This window comes from Stylophora pistillata, chromosome 3, assembly GCF_964205215.1.
Source record: "Stylophora pistillata chromosome 3, jaStyPist1.2, whole genome shotgun sequence".
Taxonomy (NCBI): domain Eukaryota; kingdom Metazoa; phylum Cnidaria; class Anthozoa; order Scleractinia; family Pocilloporidae; genus Stylophora; species Stylophora pistillata.
In genome coordinates this window covers 34,377,552-34,397,436 of record NC_142521.1, presented here as the reverse complement: position 1 = coordinate 34,397,436, position 19,885 = coordinate 34,377,552, and positions in this window count along the sequence as shown.

Here is a 19,885-nt window from a genome sequence, read left to right as displayed (position 1 = left end):
ATCAAGTATGACTGATGTTAAATGAACATCTATGTTCATGAAAGTAATTCTCAGGTGATAGCACTGTTCGGTTGAATCATGAGAGTTATTGTGTTGCCTTGGTAATAAAGCAGATGCAACTAGACTGTGATTGCGTTCCTTTTGACCAATCAAAATCTGGATTTTGCAATCTGTAATTCGATTTTTCATTCCATTACAAACCAATCCAGTAAGTTTGCAATAATCCGTACAGATCAATGTTATATCAGACTGTTGTTCCAGCTAGCTCCAAAACCCAAACAATCTGGACTGTTTAAATCCAAAAAACTTTTGGGTAAAGGGAATGCAAGGTGTAGCTTTGTAAGGTTTAAATAGGCTCAAACACGGACGACTTAAGCCTCTTTTTTAAACAAATGAAGTCTTAAGTTGTGTGATAGCAAGCCTTAAAAATAATACCCTAGTTTTATCAACACGGTATATTTATGAGCTAAAACTATTAAAAACGGATCTTGGCAGCGGATGCCTTGGATGGAGTAGGAATTGGACTTCCAACAATACACACACAAGCAACCTCATTAATTTTTTACCTGTCATCATCTGTCATAATCTTTGATGGCATTGCTTTTGCTGTATCTGGTAAAAAATTTGTGTCTCCACAGCAAAACATATTTGGAGTGGATTTTTCATCGATTACTGTTTCATCACAGTCTTTAGTCACTGGGCCAAATCCAAGGAATGACACTTCATTCTCATCCTCAAACAGTCTCACAGGTTCATCTTCTTGGTGGACAAAGAGTTTGATACGTTCAGCATTGGTGACAAAATGACTGGGATATAACACTTCTCCTTGGGAAGAAGTAGAAAGAGTGAAGTAGTTTGGAACATCAGAAAGGGAACCAACTCAGTCATAAACTTCAATCATCCTACTGGATTGGTGAAACTTCCTCTCAACATCTCCTAAGCTTGGGTGTTGAACATGTACTACAACCCTGGATTCTGTCTCATCAGGTTCAGGAGGTACCCTTGAGGCCCTGGAAGTAGTAAGAGTGTGGCTGGATATCACTGCGTGTTTAGACTGTGACTTGTTGTCAACTGTTGGTATGCATTGCCCGAGGAGAAAAAAAGAACAACAATACTTATATTAATTACTACATCAAATTCTGACATGTAACGCATGCTGTAGTACTGTCAAATATAATGCATACTAGCAGCTTCAAAGTAATAATGAATAATCATAAATTGCAAATAAATTTGTTGCTTGTAAATGACCTTTTAATTCCTGGTTTGATTATGGAGAATAAAAATCAAATGGTATTCTGGAAGAGAATTTCCGAATGCAAACAACAACTGCATGTCAGCCTGTAAAATGATAACTCAGTTGCCACCTATGTAAGATCGCAAGCAAGAGAACACCTGTAATCTTTTTGTAGTCAAAGCCATGATGAAAATGACTGGTAAAGAGTACTCCAAGAGTTTCTGTGCAATGCAACAGCTTATTGTTCTTCTTTGATGAGCAGACAGTGTATTGTTTAAAGTCAGAAGAACTGACAACCTTTTTGTGGACAATACTCTCCAGGACTCTGCACAGGACAGGTGACAGGGAGAAGGGCTGATTGGTACAAGCGATCTCGTGGTAACCATCACTGAGATAATTAAACACTTAGGTTTCCTTCAAGTCCTTTGGAAAGCACCTTGAATTCTGGGAATATAGTGGAACCCCATTAATATGCTCACTAGTGGACCAAAAAATTATAGCCTTATTAATGGGTGACCTCATTAACAAGGGTTATTTATAAGAAACTGTATGGCTGTTTTTCTGAGCCGCAAACAAAAAGTGACCATAATACTGAGGTGACTGTATTACTGAGGTGGCCGTGGGGCAGGGTTCCATTGCATTGTTACAAATGCCAGTGACGACTTGCCAAAATTAATATGCACAAGACAGGTCTAAAACGTCCAACAGACCTTATCATTGTTCCAGGGACTTGGTGGAGGGCATGCTATAGTGATGATTTGTTTCATTTTCTCAACAGAGACATGCATAAAAGCAAAGTATCCATTCACAATAAAACATACTGACAGACACCAAAATTCAACAGTGAAAATAAACATCATCAATTGTCGGCTTACTTGGACTTCTCCTTGGTAAGAAGGTATATCTTAAATCTTAACCCTGGGCATGTTGTATACTTCTTTATAAGCTTCTACAGAGAAGGTGGAGATCTCTTCCTCGCATATTTCATGTCCTTGAAAGTTTCCCAGATTCATTATCATATATTCTGCTGTTCCAAGGTGGCTGATGCCTTTTGGAAAGAAGGTTGCTGTAGCATGTTGTAAAATTGTAATGTATGTCGCAGATAGTGGTGGAAAACCTTCTCTAATTCCTCCTCCTTTAGACAAGCGCACCTGTTTGAAACGTCCCTCATCACCGAAGTAGTGTTGCCAACTGAGGTAAATCTTGATGGTCTTTGCTGCATTGCTTGCACTATTATTAGGGGTTCTCTTTTTCTTGAGAGGTAATTTTTCTGTTTCACTTTTAGACCTCTTTCCAAAAAGTTTCCCATAGAGCTGATGCTTAAGAATTTCCTGCTCACTTCCACCCGAGCAGAGCTTGCTATGACAATATGCCGTCAGGGTAAGAATGTCCCTAAGAGCAAGACCAACATCTTTAAAGTGCCTATGACATGAAAACTTTTTTGGGCGTTTTTGATAGTGCAATATTACCTTAAGCAGCATGCAGTTTTATTGTCTTCAATTTAGTCTTTACCTACAAAATTTGACGATTTTTGAACGCAGTTTCCCTAAAACTGTTGCACGGCACTGGTACCGAACTAGACTTTGCGTGACGTCATGTTGGTTGCAAGCCTTATCATAGCAACACTGTTCATCTGACGCTGACTGTATGGCCCTGCCATCCATCTAAGGGAAAAGTGAGAGATTTAAAAAATTAAATAATGTTCATTAGAATTATTCTTCTTTCTCTAATTTTTGAAAGCTTCCTAACCATGTGGCATCTGTCATGTATTTCAATTCTGTTTTCTAATGCAAAGTTACTGATCAGGGGAACTTTGCGCTATCTCCCTTAATAAGGGTCAAATCATTGGTCAATTGAAGGTCAATAATTTAAAACTTTAAAGAGATGAGCTTCAACATACCCTTTCTTCTTTTATCTTCTGCAAACATGGTCCAAACATCACACGGTCTCTCAAAAACTGGCATACCTACAAAATGAGTACAGACGAACAAAAACTAAACCACTGAAAAGCACTGCAAAATCTTAGCTTATGCTTTTAAATAAACAGAGTGACATTATTGATTGCTGTTCATTTGAATCCATTGTATTACATACTACAGTCCTAAAATATTTGTCACAAATGTGTGTATACAGTGTACACGCTACATTCATATACTATTGGAGTTAAATAAAAATTTGAACTGCTGGTAAAGAAATACATCTAACGAAGATCATCGTACTTAATTATGCATTAGAGCAGTGCTGTAAAAAAAAAGGCTAAAAAAGAAACACCGTTAAGTTTTGAGATACTTTCCTGGTTCTTGTTGGGCACAGTTTGAGGTACAAACGGTCCTATGCTTTACCTTTGACGTTTAAGCCATGTAAGTCTTAGTTTATAGATTTGCACGAGTGAAATTCGATGAACTGGGCATGCATGTTATTAACTTAACATATAATATGTTGTTATGTGAAATGAGATGAGATTACTGCATGCATAATAAATCAAATGCTTGGGGTTTTTAATTTGTCTTTTAAACTCAACAGCAAGCTGATTAGATTTATCTATTACTGATTACCAGAAAGATGAGGAAAGAAACACTGCAACGGAGGAGAAGCAAAACAATGCGTGAAGAACATTCAACTGGCTCTCCTCTTGTTCACTTCACTTTTGTCACGAAACACTTTACGTTGCAAGTGTGGTCAGCCAGTCATGCTAACGCAAAATGCCACACAATGATAAATTGTTATGCTAATGAATGATATAATAAATACATTTACCTCGTCCACTCCGAAATCCTGATCATCTGACTCGCCCGCCATTCTAATTTGACAAAGTACATGCCATCGAATCAGGTGGTTACAAAGCCACTTAGTAAGTAGCAGTGCCAGTTCTAAGTGGCAGTGCCAGATAAATAAGTGGCAGTGCCAGATAAATAAGTGGCAGTGCTAGATAAATAAGTAGCACTGCCACTTATTAAGTAGCAGTGCCAGATAAATAAGTGGCAGTGCCAGATAAATAAGTAGCACTGCCACTTATTAAGTGGCAGTGCCAGATAAATAAGTAGCACTGCTTGTTACAAAAAGAGTTTTTCATCTGATGTCCCTTACTGGGTACCCGTATTACTGGGCACCGTAGGTTTCCCATACTAGAAATTTCAATTTCAGGAAAGCCACAAATGAAACATTATACTCACTTCCGAACACCAGAGAAGCACTGACTGGCAAGATGTGCCATTTTGCCAGCTACCAATTAACCTTTGATGTGCCATTGAGAAAGCTTTCAGTGTTTTAATGGGTATACTCTGATGAACTGGTAATTTCAATGTTTACATCTATCTCAAGCAACCTTAAAAGTCAAACTTACTCCAGAGAAACAGTTTGCATGCAAACTATTCTGCTTTACCATACTAGAAACTACAATTTCAGGAAAGCCACAAATGAAACATTACTCACTTTGAACCAAAGATAAACATTGATCTGTTCCGAAGTTGGACTCATTTCATAGAAAAACAAATCCAAGAACCGAAAGCAGTGGTGGCTGAAGAAGGAACAAGAAAAATCACGCGCGAACTGTCTTAACATATCGAAAGCTGAAATAACAATTACTAGTGTTCAGGGTACGTCTACAATCGTACTTTCAAAGGATTTTCCGCTCTTAATAAAGGGTCTTCGTTTTCGTACTACGAAAACGAAGACCCTGCATTAGCCAAAAGAATTGCTTACTTTTTAACGAGAATTTTCCAGCAGAGAAGGCTTAACAACCGTCAGAATCTATTTTAGATACGAATACAGTAGACATATTATTTATTGACAGAACCCAAGAGTCATTTCCTGTACAGAACGCCTTCTTTGTTATTCTGTCACGCAATGCGAACTATAAATCAAAGGCAGCTAGCGTTCGAATTCTGCCTGCTGTTCCAGGGTAATATGCGTGGTAAGTTTAGCCGAGGAAACCCTCGAGAATATCAACACCAAATTGGCTCGCATAGCGAAACAGAATAGAGAAGACGGGCCAGTAGTACTGGCAGTATAATAATTTGAAGAAACGCGTGAAGTGTAAAGTATTATATTACGGTAGTTACGAAAACGAAGACCCCGAAAACGAAGACCCAAGACCCTCTACGAAAACGAAGATTCATTACGAAAACGAAGACCCCCTACGAAAACGAAGACCCACTACGAAAACGAAGACCCATTACGAAAACGAAGACCCATTACCGAAAAAATGAAAACAATAAAGCAATACAGAAACAAGACACCGGAATTCTTTGCCGGAGAAAACCACACGGAGTCATTGTGTTTTAGTAATGTGTCTTCGTGTTCGTGATCGGTCTTCGTTTCACAGGCAGCCCAAGCTCACTACTAGAAAAGCGGACGTGACCCTTACAGGGGTGTGGACAAAACCTGGCCTAGGCCATGGCCTACCCTGTGGCCTACCCTGTGGCCTACCCTATGACCTACCGGTGATTTGAAAAGGATAGCATTGTTGGAAATCTTTCAACGTTTTCCTGAGTACTGTCTTACCAACCACTTTCTTCTGCTGTTTTAGCGGCCACATTCCGATCAAAATTTCTTAACCTTCTGATTCTTTATTTTCAACCACGCGACAAAAATTTGCTACGTCATACGCGGCCGCCATGTTGGGGGATAACTAAGCTTTCAAAATGGCTTCTTCCGTAGGCGTGCCCGATGTGAACCTTCAGTATTCGGATTACTTTGCGGGTTTAGAGGGTCCTACGAAGTCAAGGTACCACGAAAAAATAACTGTTTAAGGCTTCGACCGATATGCGTTGAGAAAAAGTGACTTCTCCGAAAACATCGAGCTCCTTCTGGACGTTCAATATCCAGATATTGTGAACTACTTACAAAAACCCAAATGAAGTTGTTGTGCTCGTCAGAGTTACTCACGGTAGTGTCTTTTTTTTCTGATGATCTCGGAGAGAAGCAAACAGAGCAAATTAAAGGACTCATTTTTTATCGACTTCGGCTAACAACTCTTGATTTACTAGGTAATTTGGTTACTTCAACTGAGTTGAAATTGTAAATTGGCCACCGTTAATTGTTAAAAAGCTGACGTTTCGAGTGTTAGCCCTTTGTCAGAGCGATCTAGTCAATCTTGACACGACAGCTGCAAATTCAGAACACATATCACTCATAGTACTCACATTAGCGAGTGATATGGCGTATTTCAAGGATCTAAATTTTGGACTTAGAATTAAGACGTTTTGTGTACTCTCACTTGGCGAATCGCTCACAGAGAGCCCGGGACATCCCACTTTGAACATGGTTTCTGGCAGAAAAATATGGAAGTGTAATTGCTTCCCATTGCTATTGCATAGCAGGGTTATGTGAGGGGTGGTCTTATGTTGGGGCAGAGCTTTTTCCTGTGGAGGCTGGTGTTAGAATTAGAGATTCTACCACATGCACACAGGAAAAGAACAAATGGCTTCTCTCTAGTCATATGAAAGAAATCCCCATTACCTGTAAGTGAGATGGATTTTACCTCTGCCTGAAGGAAGCATGAATTGATGATGGAGAAACACTGGTTAGTCCTATGGCTACTAGATCTAACCCTGGGATCTGAACAACCAGGACACCTAACCCAAACCCAGAAGAGCAGAAAACTATTTTTAGAAGTATTTCTGGCTGTAAAGTAAATCCAGCAGTCTTGTGCCTTGTTGCACCTTTAAATGAGCAGTATACTTGTAAATAAATCGTTAATATACCCAAGCCCTTGCCCAATAGCTTTTTTTTAGAGAAGAGTGTTTGCAGTTAGATTACCGGTACATAGAGTTGTTGCAGCAGTGTCAACAAATATTGCTTGAGATTACACCTGATGAGTGTGGAGCAATAGAAGCTTCAACTAGAAAGCAGTCACAATTTAAAGTTTGGTACCAAATGGCAGGCAGGCAGGTCGTATTACTGCTTCCAATCTAAAAACTGCTTGCAAAACAAATACAGCTAAGCCTGCTAAGAGTCTTGTTAAGTCCATATGCTACCCTGAGGCCCACAAGTTTTCAACTGCGGCCACGAGGTGGGGTTGTGAAAACGAGGGTAGGGCTCACAAAGCTTACCAGTCTGACAATTTCTGACCATGAGTCTTTGACAATTTCTGACAGTGGTCTCAATATTGATCCAAGGGGACCATACTTGAGAGCTTCTCCTGATGGGATTATTAACAGCAAATGCTGTGGGATGGGTGTGTGTGAATAAAATGTCCATATGCACCCAAGGATTCCACAATCGCTGAGGCTGCTGGCCAAACCAACTTTTGTTTAAAGAAAGATGAGTTTGGTAAAGTTCATCTTGACAAAAGTCATGCCTACTACCAAGTTCATGTCCAGATCTTTATCTGTGAGGTTGAATATTGTGATTTTGTGATGTGAACAACAGTAGATCGCTTTGTTCAGAAATTCTTCCTGACCAAGAGTTTTGGGAAAATGCATGCTCTGTTTCATCTGATTTCTTAAGCAAGTGCATTTTCCCTGAAATTGTAGGGAAGTAATATACATGCCAAGGGTGTGAAGCTCCAGCCATCCTATCTTCTTCAACATCATCTGGTGATGAAGAAGAGGAAAGGCTGCGGTGCTATTGTCAACAAGATCTGGAGGGCAGCACATTAATTGGCTGTCACAATGATTTGTGCAAGATAATATGTATCATATGTTATGTTTGAAGTTGAAAGAAGAGCCTTTAGGAAACTAGATCTGTGCAACTTTTTAGAGAAAAAAATTAGCTGAGCAATCATGATTGAAATGTCAAGGTTATTCAATTGTACCACACCCACCAAAATATTACTTTGAGGGTGCTCCTTTCTTTGTCAAAATACTAACTGAACTTTATGGTTGCTTGTCGTATAGGTATCTATTAAGGACTAGCATCTTTGACACAAACTAAACAAATGTTGCTTGTCAATGGTGTACCTTAAAGCTATGTTTTTGTCAACTTGAGAATTACTGAAGTTCTCTATATGAAAAATCGTACATGAAGTACTTGGAATCAAACTGGTTGTAAGTTCACCTCGATCAAATGGTACAATGCATGGACTCTGATAAATTGGTGAGTGCATAGCACACCATGGCAGCTTTGTCAATAGGAGCCAGAGACTCACCTGGCTTTGTCTTTACCAACGAAACAATACCGGCTTCCGCAAAGTATGTGCGTGGTTATCCCCCAGTTTGTGTTGTTATTATCACTATTTAGAAAACACAGCATCAATCCCAAAAGTATCAGTAATTATCTGAATCTCAAACTAAACTATATACGTATGCGCTAAGTTTGGAAAATATTTATTACAAAAGAAACATACAGCCTTGAAAGCTTAAACAATAACCACTTGTCAATTGCTTGCTTGTTCATACCTGTAACACAACCAAATTCAAAATAACCAAAGACAACACAGAGTTGTGGTATGATAAGAGGGGAAACTAAAACTGTAAAACGATCATACCGGCTTCCGCAAAGCACGTGGGCGGTGTAGTATCCAACAAAAAAAATTTACCGTTCACACAAAATAAAGGTCTTACAATCCAAACTACAGCACAAGTCTTAAAATAGTCTACATTGGCATACCTAACCGCCTCCCGGTTAGCTCAATGGATACAGCGCTGGAGGTCGAGGGTTCGAGCCCCGGCCGGACCAACACTAAAGGTCTTGAAATAATTGAGAAAAATTTGCTACCTTTCTATAACATCAAGAAATGGTTAGATATTCTAGTCTTCTCGGATAGGGACGAATAAATGGAGGTCCCGTCTCCTACAGGGTTGGGGCAGGAGACGTTAATTTCCCACACACGAGATTACTGTGTGATGGATGTCCTCCCCTGGGATGGGATGGGTGGGTTAGGACAGCAGGTCCACATCAGCTATTACAGCTGCCAAATTAATCAACCTGCTTAAACAAATTAATGAACTTCAAACTTCAACTTCAAGTATTGACAGCTATTTAGAATGCATGACATTGACAAGTATATGCGTAACACCTTCAACTTACAATTCAGACAGCTATGTTACAGGGATTGTAACGCGTGGTTATCCCCCCCTCCCCCTATGGCTGATCCCGGTTTTTTAATTTATGCCGACGTCACGTGCAAACAAAGAATAGAATAAGGAAATCGAGGAACAGAGCCGGTTAAACGCAACTTTTGGGCAAACATCATCATATCAGCTCTCCTTTTAAATTAGTGCAATACTGGCCGTTTCTTTAGAAAAGCAAGTAAACTTTGCGAAATGTTTACGACGGCGATGCGTGCGTGTCCCGGGGTGCTCGTTGCAAATTCAATACTCTACAGCACTTGAGGGCACTTGAAAAATTGGCCTGGCACTTAATGTTTGCGTTTTCTTACCTGGATATGTATGCTCTCCAATATAACGCCGTTCATTACATTTTTACACCAGCACTCCACTATATGTTACCACCAACTGACAGCCTGCATCATAAAGCCGCCATTTTGTTTATCCTCTGCGACCATGCAATATTGGCCCCTCCTCTCCCCTCCCCCTTAACCTACCGTTATGGTTGAGTGCTGTGATATTTGCAGTGTTTCGTTCCCTCGGAGGTTGAAAATCGTGTTAGCGACCCTTTTCAGAGACAGATAATTGTACACCAGCGTATTCGTTCGACTCTTACTGATTTTATTTTTATGTTCTTAAAAATCTGACCACCGGTAGGCCATAGGGTGGGCCATAGGGTAGGCCATAGGGTAGGCCACAGGGTAGGCCATGGCCCAGGCCAGGTTTTGTCCACACCCCCTTACAGTGTTGCGCAACGTTTTATATTTATAAAGGTTTGTATGGGATGTTATCGGTTTGCCTTAAAAGAGAGAAAAAAATGTCTTGTTTTGAAATAAACTGGACTTACCTTGTTGCCTTGTTGTTTTCTTTGTTGATTACCAGCGTCTCAGGCCCTTTTGAAGCGTTTTCGGCGAGTTAGCGCTATTTTGGTGTTCAACTGCTAAAAAAACGACAAGGCCGGAAACCGATTTTAGAAGTGTCCGTCGCTCGAAGCGAATAATTCCGCCAAAAAATTACCACCAGTCTCGATTCCTCCAGAAAATCAAAGCAGAGATGTTGCAGTTCCATTTCCATTCACTCGATTTCCAATTGCTCCCACAGATCTTTCACTAGCGATGCTTTTATCTCCAGATAGATCGGCTTTCCAATTTCGAATTTGGCTGAAACAGTTGTGGACCCGTTCGCCGATCGCACAGTATGTCGGGTAACAAAAATAAGCCCGGCGAGGATAGCCAGCGGCCTGCAGTCGACAAACAAACAAACCAGTTAGCTCCCCTAGTCGGCAGGCCGCTGGCTACCCTCGCCGGGCTTATATTTGTTACCCGATATACTGTGCGATCAGCGAACGGGTCCACAACTGTTTCAATGAGCCAAATTCGAAATTGGAAAGCCGATCGACATATGGCAGACCTGTTCATAGGCCACTGAAGTTGACCTTCATTTTACCTCTGCGAAAGAGACGCGTTATTTCAACGGGTTACTATTCAGACTTAAACGCAACAAAATAACAAGAAATTAATATTTTCTCAGAGAAAAACGGACCATCTGCTAGCATACAAAATTTAAAAGAGGAATTGAATCGCGCTGTAGCGTACGAAGTTGCCGAAGTTGCATAATTATTGCTGTACGGAGGGGACCACGGTCGTTTAGGCGTATTTCGAAATTTTCGATTTTTCGGAGAAAAAAAAACACGATAGAACTTTTTGATATAATTTTCGGAAAAGGTTCATTAAAAGGGTCCTTTAGAAAAAATAAAACGAATTACGAAGTTTTGCAACTGTCGACGGATTCTTGATATTTATGGTAAGTGGCTCTTAATTTATCACTCGCGCCAGACCACAGCGGTCGAGCTCTTCGAAGACCCGGATTAAGACGAACATAATTCGAAACACGAATAATGGCATCGAGGTTTCGCATTGGTAGTATGGAAAAGCCGGAATCCGGAATTCCGCCGAAATATTTCAACGAATGTTTTTTTTAATTCAAAACGACTCCAATGATTTTCAGAAGAGTGTACGAGCTCCGAATATACTCCGATGATTAACCGAAAACTCTCCGAGGGTCTCCGAAGTTACCCGGAGATCCTCGAGGAACAATCGAGTCCCCGGCTTCATTTGTTTTCTATCGACTTTTTTTTATTTCATCTTTTGTTATTTTTAATTATTAACTTATCTATTTTTTAACGGCCGTGAAACTAAATAACAAACAGCAAATCATTCGTCAAATTATAGGTTAACATGGTCAGCGTCCCTTTAATCGGATCTCGATTATTCATTAAAATGGTGCAAAGAAAATATAGCAATGCCTTGGTCAGTCTGCTATTTATTACTTGGGCTTCCGAAGGTATAAATTCGGCTATGTTTCTTTTTTTTTTTTTTTGGCGTTCAATCACAAAACGCAGTTCCACTACAGTGCATGAGTAAATTGTAGGCGCATGCGTAAATTGTAGGCGCATGCGTAGAATGAGCCGTAGAGCGCATGGTTTGAAGCAAGAAAGCAATGGCTGCCTTCGTGCACAATTCCTTGCTTGATGTATCCGAAAGAAATTCGATGGCTATTACGCCCAATGTATATACAAAGCCACACCGTTTGCGGTAGAACCGCACTAAAACTTGTGGGGCGATTTGTACGAAGCCCTATAAGGGACACACATCTTTTTTATTTTAGTGCCACTTTTAGTTCCACTTTTAGTGCCACTTTTTGTGCCACTTTTAGTGCCACTTTTAGTGTCACTTTTAGAGCCACTTTTAGTGCCACTTTTAGTGCCACTTTTAGTGCCACTTTTTTAGTGCCACTTTTAGTACCACTTTTAGTTCCACTTCTAGTGCCACTATTACAGCCACTTTTAGTGTTACCTTTTGTGCCACTTTTGGTGCTACATTTAGTACGGTTTTGTTTTTAGTGCGATTTTCACTGTCAGCGTGGTACAAATTGCAGGCGCCCCACTCATGTCTTTTACGCCAACGTCTTCCTCGAGCAGTTCTTGTTTTATCCTCCCCTATATGTTCGACAGTCACTGTCGCTATGAAGGTTTGCTCAATATTCCTTATAGCAACTATTTGCACAACGTCGAGGGCTGTGCTACCGAATTATTTCCCTGCAACCAGAGGTAAAGCTCTCGCTCGAGACGAACTAATTGAAACATACTTTAACCTTGGATTTGCTGCTCAAGAAATTGTTTTGTTCCTTGCAATTGTGCATGGTTTATGTATTAGTCTGAGACATTTGAAAAGGATTCTAAGGAGGCTGGGTTGTAGAAGACGTCGCTTTAAAAGCGACCTAGATGAAATAGTACAGGTAGTGCAAGGGGAATTAAGGGGAAGCGGTAGTCTTCTTGGGTACAGAGCAATGCACCAGAGACTCGTAAATCATCACGGACTGGTTACTATGAAAGAAGTTGTTCGGCATGTATTGAAGGTCTTTGACCCTGATGGAGTGGAACAGTGATAAAGGCATAGACTTCGAAGAAGGGTCTACCGATCTAAAGGGCCAAACTATTTATGGCATATTGACGGTTATGAAAAATTGAAACCTTTTGGTTTCTGTGTCCACGGTGCCATAGATGGTTTCAGTAGAAGAATCTTCTGGCTTGAGGTAGCATCTTCAAATAACGACCCCAAAATAGTAGCTCAGTTTTATCTTGACTGTGTTAGGCAGTTAGAAGCTACTGCACGCATTATTCGGGGAGACAGGGGAACTGAGAATGTGAACGTGGCAGCTATTCAACGATTCTTTCGCAGGTCCTCTGAGGATAATTTCACCGGAGAAAAGAGTTTTATCTACGGAAAATTGACCTCAAATCAAAGAATAGAAGCATGGTGGGGACGTTTGAGACAGGGATGCGCAGACTGGTGGATAGAGTATTTTAAGAATTTAAGAGATTCTGATTTTTACAATGATGAGAACGTTATACATCGAGAGTGCTTGAAATTCTGTTTTATGGATTTGATGCAAGAAGAGCTACCCAGAGTTGTCCTGGAGTGCAATATTCATAGAATTAGACCATCTGCCAATCTGGAATCCCCTTCTGGAAAGTCAGATATCCTTTACTTTCTTCCGGAGCTGAGAGGTGCGCAAGGTTATTGCACCCCGAGCGATGTAGACGAAATTTAAATTGCAGAGGATATGTGCGCAACGCGACCACAAGCAAAAGGATGTTGTCCTGCCTTCAAGGATCTGGCAGAGATGATAATGGAAGACGAGCGACTAGACACGCCCACTACCATCTACGAGGCTTCGCAACTATACTTTGCTCTCTTGGACCTTATTGATGACTTATAATGATGACACACTTAAGCGCGAAAACTTAATGAGCTGTCAAGTAATGGAAAGAAGTCAAACTATCCTTTTTTTTCAGTGTTGTTATTGACTCTGCGTCTGACAGAATAGCACAGAACGTTATCTACAGCGCTTAGGCATTGGCATATTGCGCAATGTTCTTAAGATAACTCGAAACTCATGGGAGCTACGTAATAAGTCACTTGAGTGTTCCACTTGCGGAACATTCTTAGACGCTGCACTTTGGTTGGTTAAAATTACTTTTACTTTCAATTACAGAAGTCGACTGAATCAAGCTGAAGAGTTACTCTTAATTTCTTATTTTTGGTCTAAATGTATGGATTCAAGCCGTTAGATGATATTCGTGGTCAACCACATACCTTACGTTGGGTTAACCACGTCAGACATAAAAAAACCTAAGAAAAAGAATTCAGTCTGTTTTTAACTACCTACAATGTGTTGAATAAAAGAAATGAATCCAAGACTACAAATAATTTTGGAAAGAAGAAATGGCTCCTAGATTAAAGGATACATTGTTATGAGATAAAGTCGAATTTACCATCAAATTTTTGATGGGAAATTCGACTTTATCTCATAACAGTTTAAGAAACTCCCTGACTTTAAACGCTATCGACCCAGTGACAATTAGGGCGATTACAAGTAATGCCGCTAACCACAAGCATAACATTAACCGAGTTTCTCAGTTCGCGCGTAGTCTGTCTTCTCGCGGATTGCCGAAGGATTGACGACTATCCCACCTCCCCGCGGCGATACTCTCCGTGCCTGCTTATTTTTCGTTCTCCTCTCACCTCTCCTGTAAAGAGTTTGGGCGTTGGGGGGAATGACTTATTATATTAGAACAAGTTGGCAAAGCATTGGGCGTTGTGGGTCTGCTCTCATAGCTCGTCTGACCAATGTTTCCTTAGAATTCGAACCAATTGCCAAGATCATTGTCGTTTTTAGAGCGGTCAGGTCCTAGTTGTTCAAAGAGCGGGTAAGTCGCCGTCCAGCTGACATAAATGCATTACAACTTCCACACTTCATCCGCTGGTTGGCGAATCATCCACTGGATAGAGTTATACGCTCTTTGAACAATCGGGGCCTTGACAATTAAAAATCAGGGCTATGTTACCTGTGAAGTCTCGCTGAGATCTCCAGATGACGCTTTCAAGAGCGGGCCGTGGCACATCTAACCCCATGGAGGTAAATGTTTGTCTATCTTTTCACCATGGCAGATAACTATATTCAATTTGAACACGATAAATTTTATTGGACTTTCGTCAGTTAACAATGCAACCTGACAGATGACTGTCTCGGTTTTCTAATGTTAAGGTTCGCTAAGGAAAATAACTTAACAAAACAATAAATATGTGCAAGTTAAGAAGACGCAGTACAAAGCAAGCTACGTTTAACACCAAAATCATTGCATAATATCATTTTGCCCCTTTTCTTTGGCCAAAACATTTGTAAACTCTGGGCGGAACTCTGAATAAGTATCATAAATAGAAGGCAATTCAAGAACGCAAGCACATGTGTGAGCGATTGGGCGCCTTCCCAATCCCTCTAGTTTTGTAAAATCAACATTAATACATGAAACACACATGGCATCTGCTCCAGTTGTAAGCATTAAGAAGGACTTAAGTTGTGAGATCTCTAATCCTCTTATGAAGCGTTTCAAGTAATCTAACGCCGAGCGCTCTGCATTAGTGCCCGGTAAAGCACAGAGCATGCCAAACACTTTCTTTGTAGTTGGCTCTAACGACTGGTAAATACTACATACTCCCTCTAGAGTTGATAATGTACCCTCTGCCAGCGACCCTCTAAAAATGTAATGCCAGCAATCAACCACATATTGTGGCTTTTGAATGATTTCCTTATGAGCTACTTCTAGTATCAGACTCTTAATGTTCTCTTTGGTTGGAAGACTTCTGCCTCCAAAGCGATCCAGCAGTTCAAGAAGGTCTTCAACATCTTTGTCGTCACTGTCCCATTCCTCCACGGGTCTACCCAATGCCTCGCACACAACTTGTTCTTCACTTTTGGAAAGGTATTGTTTGAATGAGTGAAGGAGAATGTCATCAGAAACTGCCTTTTCACCAAGCATAGTACTGATCACAAATGCTTTGCTTAGCATCACTGGAAAATACCCCAGATCTTCGTAACCTTTGACGATAATGCGTGCAATGGCAGTCCAGGTGTCGCTCTAAAAATCGTGCCTTATGGAAGGAACCCTCCCCCTTTCTCCGAGCGTACAGGAAACAAAGAATTCTTGCCAAAAACTTGACAGGGCGTCTCGGTAAATTCCTTTCAAGTCTTCCTCTCTTTCGGGTTTCCCGTGTCCGTCTACCATAATGACCTTCAGTTCGAAAGTCATAATATCGCCATCAAGGAATTCTGTTAGAAGGTCTTGAAGGACAAGCGATCGCTTCACCCTTAAAGTTCTGGTGATAAAGTTAAAGAACTTAGGTACCACTAAATCTGAGAGGTTCATCGTTTATCTTCTATAACAAGGAACAGGACATGGTACACGAAATAAGTTTACAAAGAAAAATTAAGAAATGAGAAAACCCATTGATAACTGGTTATTCTAGAAAAAAAAATTCAATGAAAAATTGAATATTCTGTTTATTGGGAATTGGTCGTGTCAGATGCATTTAATTTAACAAGCACTACCCAAGGACTATCCCCCCTTCCCAAAACAGAATAGGGTAAACCTGTAAGAATATTCACTGGCAGTAAAGTATGATACACCTTTCTGCTGAATAACCTAATTTCTCTATGATTGTGGTTGTGCTTTATAGTATACTAAGTAAAAGCAAGATATTTTAAAAATTGAATTTGTACCTCAGCCTTTTAGTGACATCAGCTGCTCTACTTCCACTGCTGCTATCACCACTGCTTCCGCCGTTGTTTTCGTTACCATCACTTCCGCCACTGCTTGCACCGCTGCTTCCGCTGCCACTACTTCCACCACTGCTCATTTTGCCCAATTTATGGCGACAGACAACCAGACACATTGGCATATGATTTGTTCTTAGTCCCTCTAATCTTAACTGTGATTGACATTCCTAATTTGAATATCTAAACAGACTCCATACTTGTGAATTGTTTTGTTTAACTTGTAATTTTTGTAATTATTTTCATCACCTATTGAAAATTAGGTTTTTAAGTCGTTGAATGCTTTTAAGAGATGTTCTGTCACAAATTTTTCGTCAAATTTTTTCAATGGGAAATGAATTTCCAAGGAAACGCAAATTTATAACTAAGTATATAGATATCTAGATATATAGATTAGAATGCATACGCATTACTGACAGCTTAATTTTTTGGCTGTATTTAACCTGTTGCCTTGGCAATAATGGCAGGTAATGTTGGCGAAAAAGGCGTCCTCCATCAGCTGTCCTCTTTCTTCCACCAGTCTGCAAAAACAAGTGTTCTTTAGTTACCTTCAAGGCAATTACCCTCAGCACTTGTCTAATGATTGCTGCAGTTCAGATCTGCATAAATGTGGCAAAACAACAGGCAGTCGTGTAAACAAAGAAAACTTGTGTGCTATGCATCTGTCAGTTTTTTGTTAAGGTTTATATCTGTCTTGTAACTAAGTCTAATATATTGTCAAAACACAGCAAAAGTAACAAACCTTGGTTAGCTGTTGCTGAACGTGGGATTCTTGTTAATTTCCACCAATGACACTGAAAGATAAACATGCATGTACTCAGCAAAACAAAATAAGTCTGAGAATGGATTCAGATCTGAGTCACAAGAAGGGTTATAAATAACATACTTAAGTGACCGCCCCCCCCCCCCCCCCCCGTTAGCTCAACTGGTTAGAGTGCTGGATTGTGTTGTGCGGGAGGTCGAGGGTTCAAGCCCCGGCCGAACCAATACTCATTGTAACCACGAGGGTTATTTTTTTTATCAGTTCTGTCATTCGTCTTTGTTAATTGTAATTAGCGTAAATAGTTCTCGTCTCGATAGTTCAGTTCTGTATTTATTTGTATTTTTTCGTGCTGTCAAAATGTAAATTAATTTTTTCAGCGTTGTTTCATGTAATCGCCTTTGAGTATTGTGTAGCCTTGTTTAGTCTATTGTTTTAGCCTTTATCCGCTATATAACATCGTAGTTGTAATTTTCATTCAGTCGTTGTTATTCCGGAGTGCCGTACAGATCTTGTAAGTATTTACGCTTTCGTTTGTATTTTCCTGTAGTTTCTCGTATTCCTTTCGTTGTATTTTAGTTTCGTTGGGTTTAAGTTCGCATTGTTAATTCTGTATTTTTTTTGTGTGTTATGTTCAAGTGAATCGTCGAGATTAAAAACAGGGTACGTATTTCAAACTGTAACGGAGTGTCAGTTACACTCATGGTCTTAAAATAACTGAGGGGAATTTGATACCTTTCTATAATATAAACAAAGGGATAGATTCTAGTCTTCTCGGATAAGGACGAATAAACCGTAGGTCCCGTCTCCTGCAGAGTTAAGGGGTAGGAGACGTTGACTTCCCACGCATGAGATTACTGTGTGGGGGATGTCCTCCCCTGGGGTGGGATGGGTGGGGTACAGTGTTGTAAAAATGGCCTGAAAAGCCCCATGGGGAGGTGGTCAATTAATACATGTATGTATGTATGCAAGTGTAAACAACCCTTCACCCTCGTCACAAATTCTTATTACCAACTGCAATCCCAAGAAAACCAGACATCAATAATATTAAAATGGGTGGATTTCTGGAAGTCAAGATGTGGTGTTGACATAGCCTCACTCATGTACAGTGTAGTGTTTTTTGCTTGCTTTACTGGCTGTGAAGGTAACAACATTCTTCCTGCATAGTCTAATAGTTGGAAGTGTTCAGGAATAATACTCAAGGAGCCCACCCAGTCATAAACACAAGCCATGCAATCGGATTCACGAAAATTGCGCCTCACAATACCCAGAGATACATGGGGAACTTTAATTGCTACCGATATACTTTCTTCACTCTCCTTTGGCTCCTGAGGTATCCTCACGAGCCTGGCTTGCTGCAACTTGTTTTGTCGCTGTACATCTTGTACCTGAATCAACACAGTACAACGGTTAAGCAATCCTCCTTGTGGAAAGCCATAGTTTCAGAACAAAAAGTAATGAAATACAGAATGATATGATGAACAAGCCTTTTTCCAGGCTTAGATGCAATGAGTTATTTTTTACAACAAACCCATTTCTTTGTTTTAACAAACCACCTGGTTGTAAAATCAGTTAAAACATTGAAGAAATGTCACACAAAGTGGATGGAGAGTCAATGTTGTTATCGTAGCTCCTGGAGAGCTATACCATGATTATTACATACTAGGTTGTCTCTGGATATGAGCAGAAGGCCACTCTGAATACTATTGTTTAACAGACCATAATTTTACCTCTTTCGTCAACTTTTCCCTTTTAGCCTTGCCAGTAGCCAATGACTCTTCATAGGCAGCAGCTTGCTCAGTAATGATTTTCTGCCGTTCATCTAATCTTGTCAGTGTCTGTGACTTGGTCTCGTCATCATTCATCATTCAGTGTCCGTGACTTGGTCTCGTCATCATTTAAGCCTGCTTCCTTTCTCTCTAGTTTACTGGTAGATATTGTTTCAATGTGATCTGCTGGTTTTAGAAGGGACACATCATCTAAAATGTTGATCTCTCAAGTCAAGTACAGCCTGACTCTAGACGTCTTGCATTTACCTACAAAGCGCTGCAGTGTAAATGCCAAATGAACACCAGAAACCTTTATTATTGAAATGTCTTCGTGCTGGAAATTGGCCAGTCCAAACGTCATCAGCTGCTCAGGCCCAAAGTTACTGTTACCATCAGTGAAAAATATGGATTTGGCAATGCCAATGATGTCGTCTTTGTCTGCATTTAGCTCAATTTCAACCTCTCGTGTACCACCTCCCTTGGCCATTCTCACAGAAACAAAACTCTGCTTCTCGGCATCAAAATGCAGCCATCCTAGTTGCACCTTTCGCATCTTTGGTAGAACTTTCCCATCTTTTTGCTGTTTAAGGCCTTTTTTCTGTTTACCATTTTCCATAAGTTCATGCAACCGTGACATTTTTTTAGATCTTTTCTCGTCATTTGAGGACTCTTTGGACAATTTCTGTACAAAATTTCTCAAGCTCAGAATGTCTCCTTTCTTGTCAAGTCCAAGATGGAACAACTAATTGTCCTTTGCTTGCATTATGGCTTCCACATCCATCTGAAAATGTTACTTGATGGTTAAATAAATTATTATTGACCGAGGTTTACTATTTGTTTGCTTACCTTCAATACTAATGACATTTTAATTGAAAATAATTATTTGGTATTCTAACTTTATGTATACCCACCTATGGTATCCTTTAAATGTCTTCTTTCCACCTTTAAAATATTT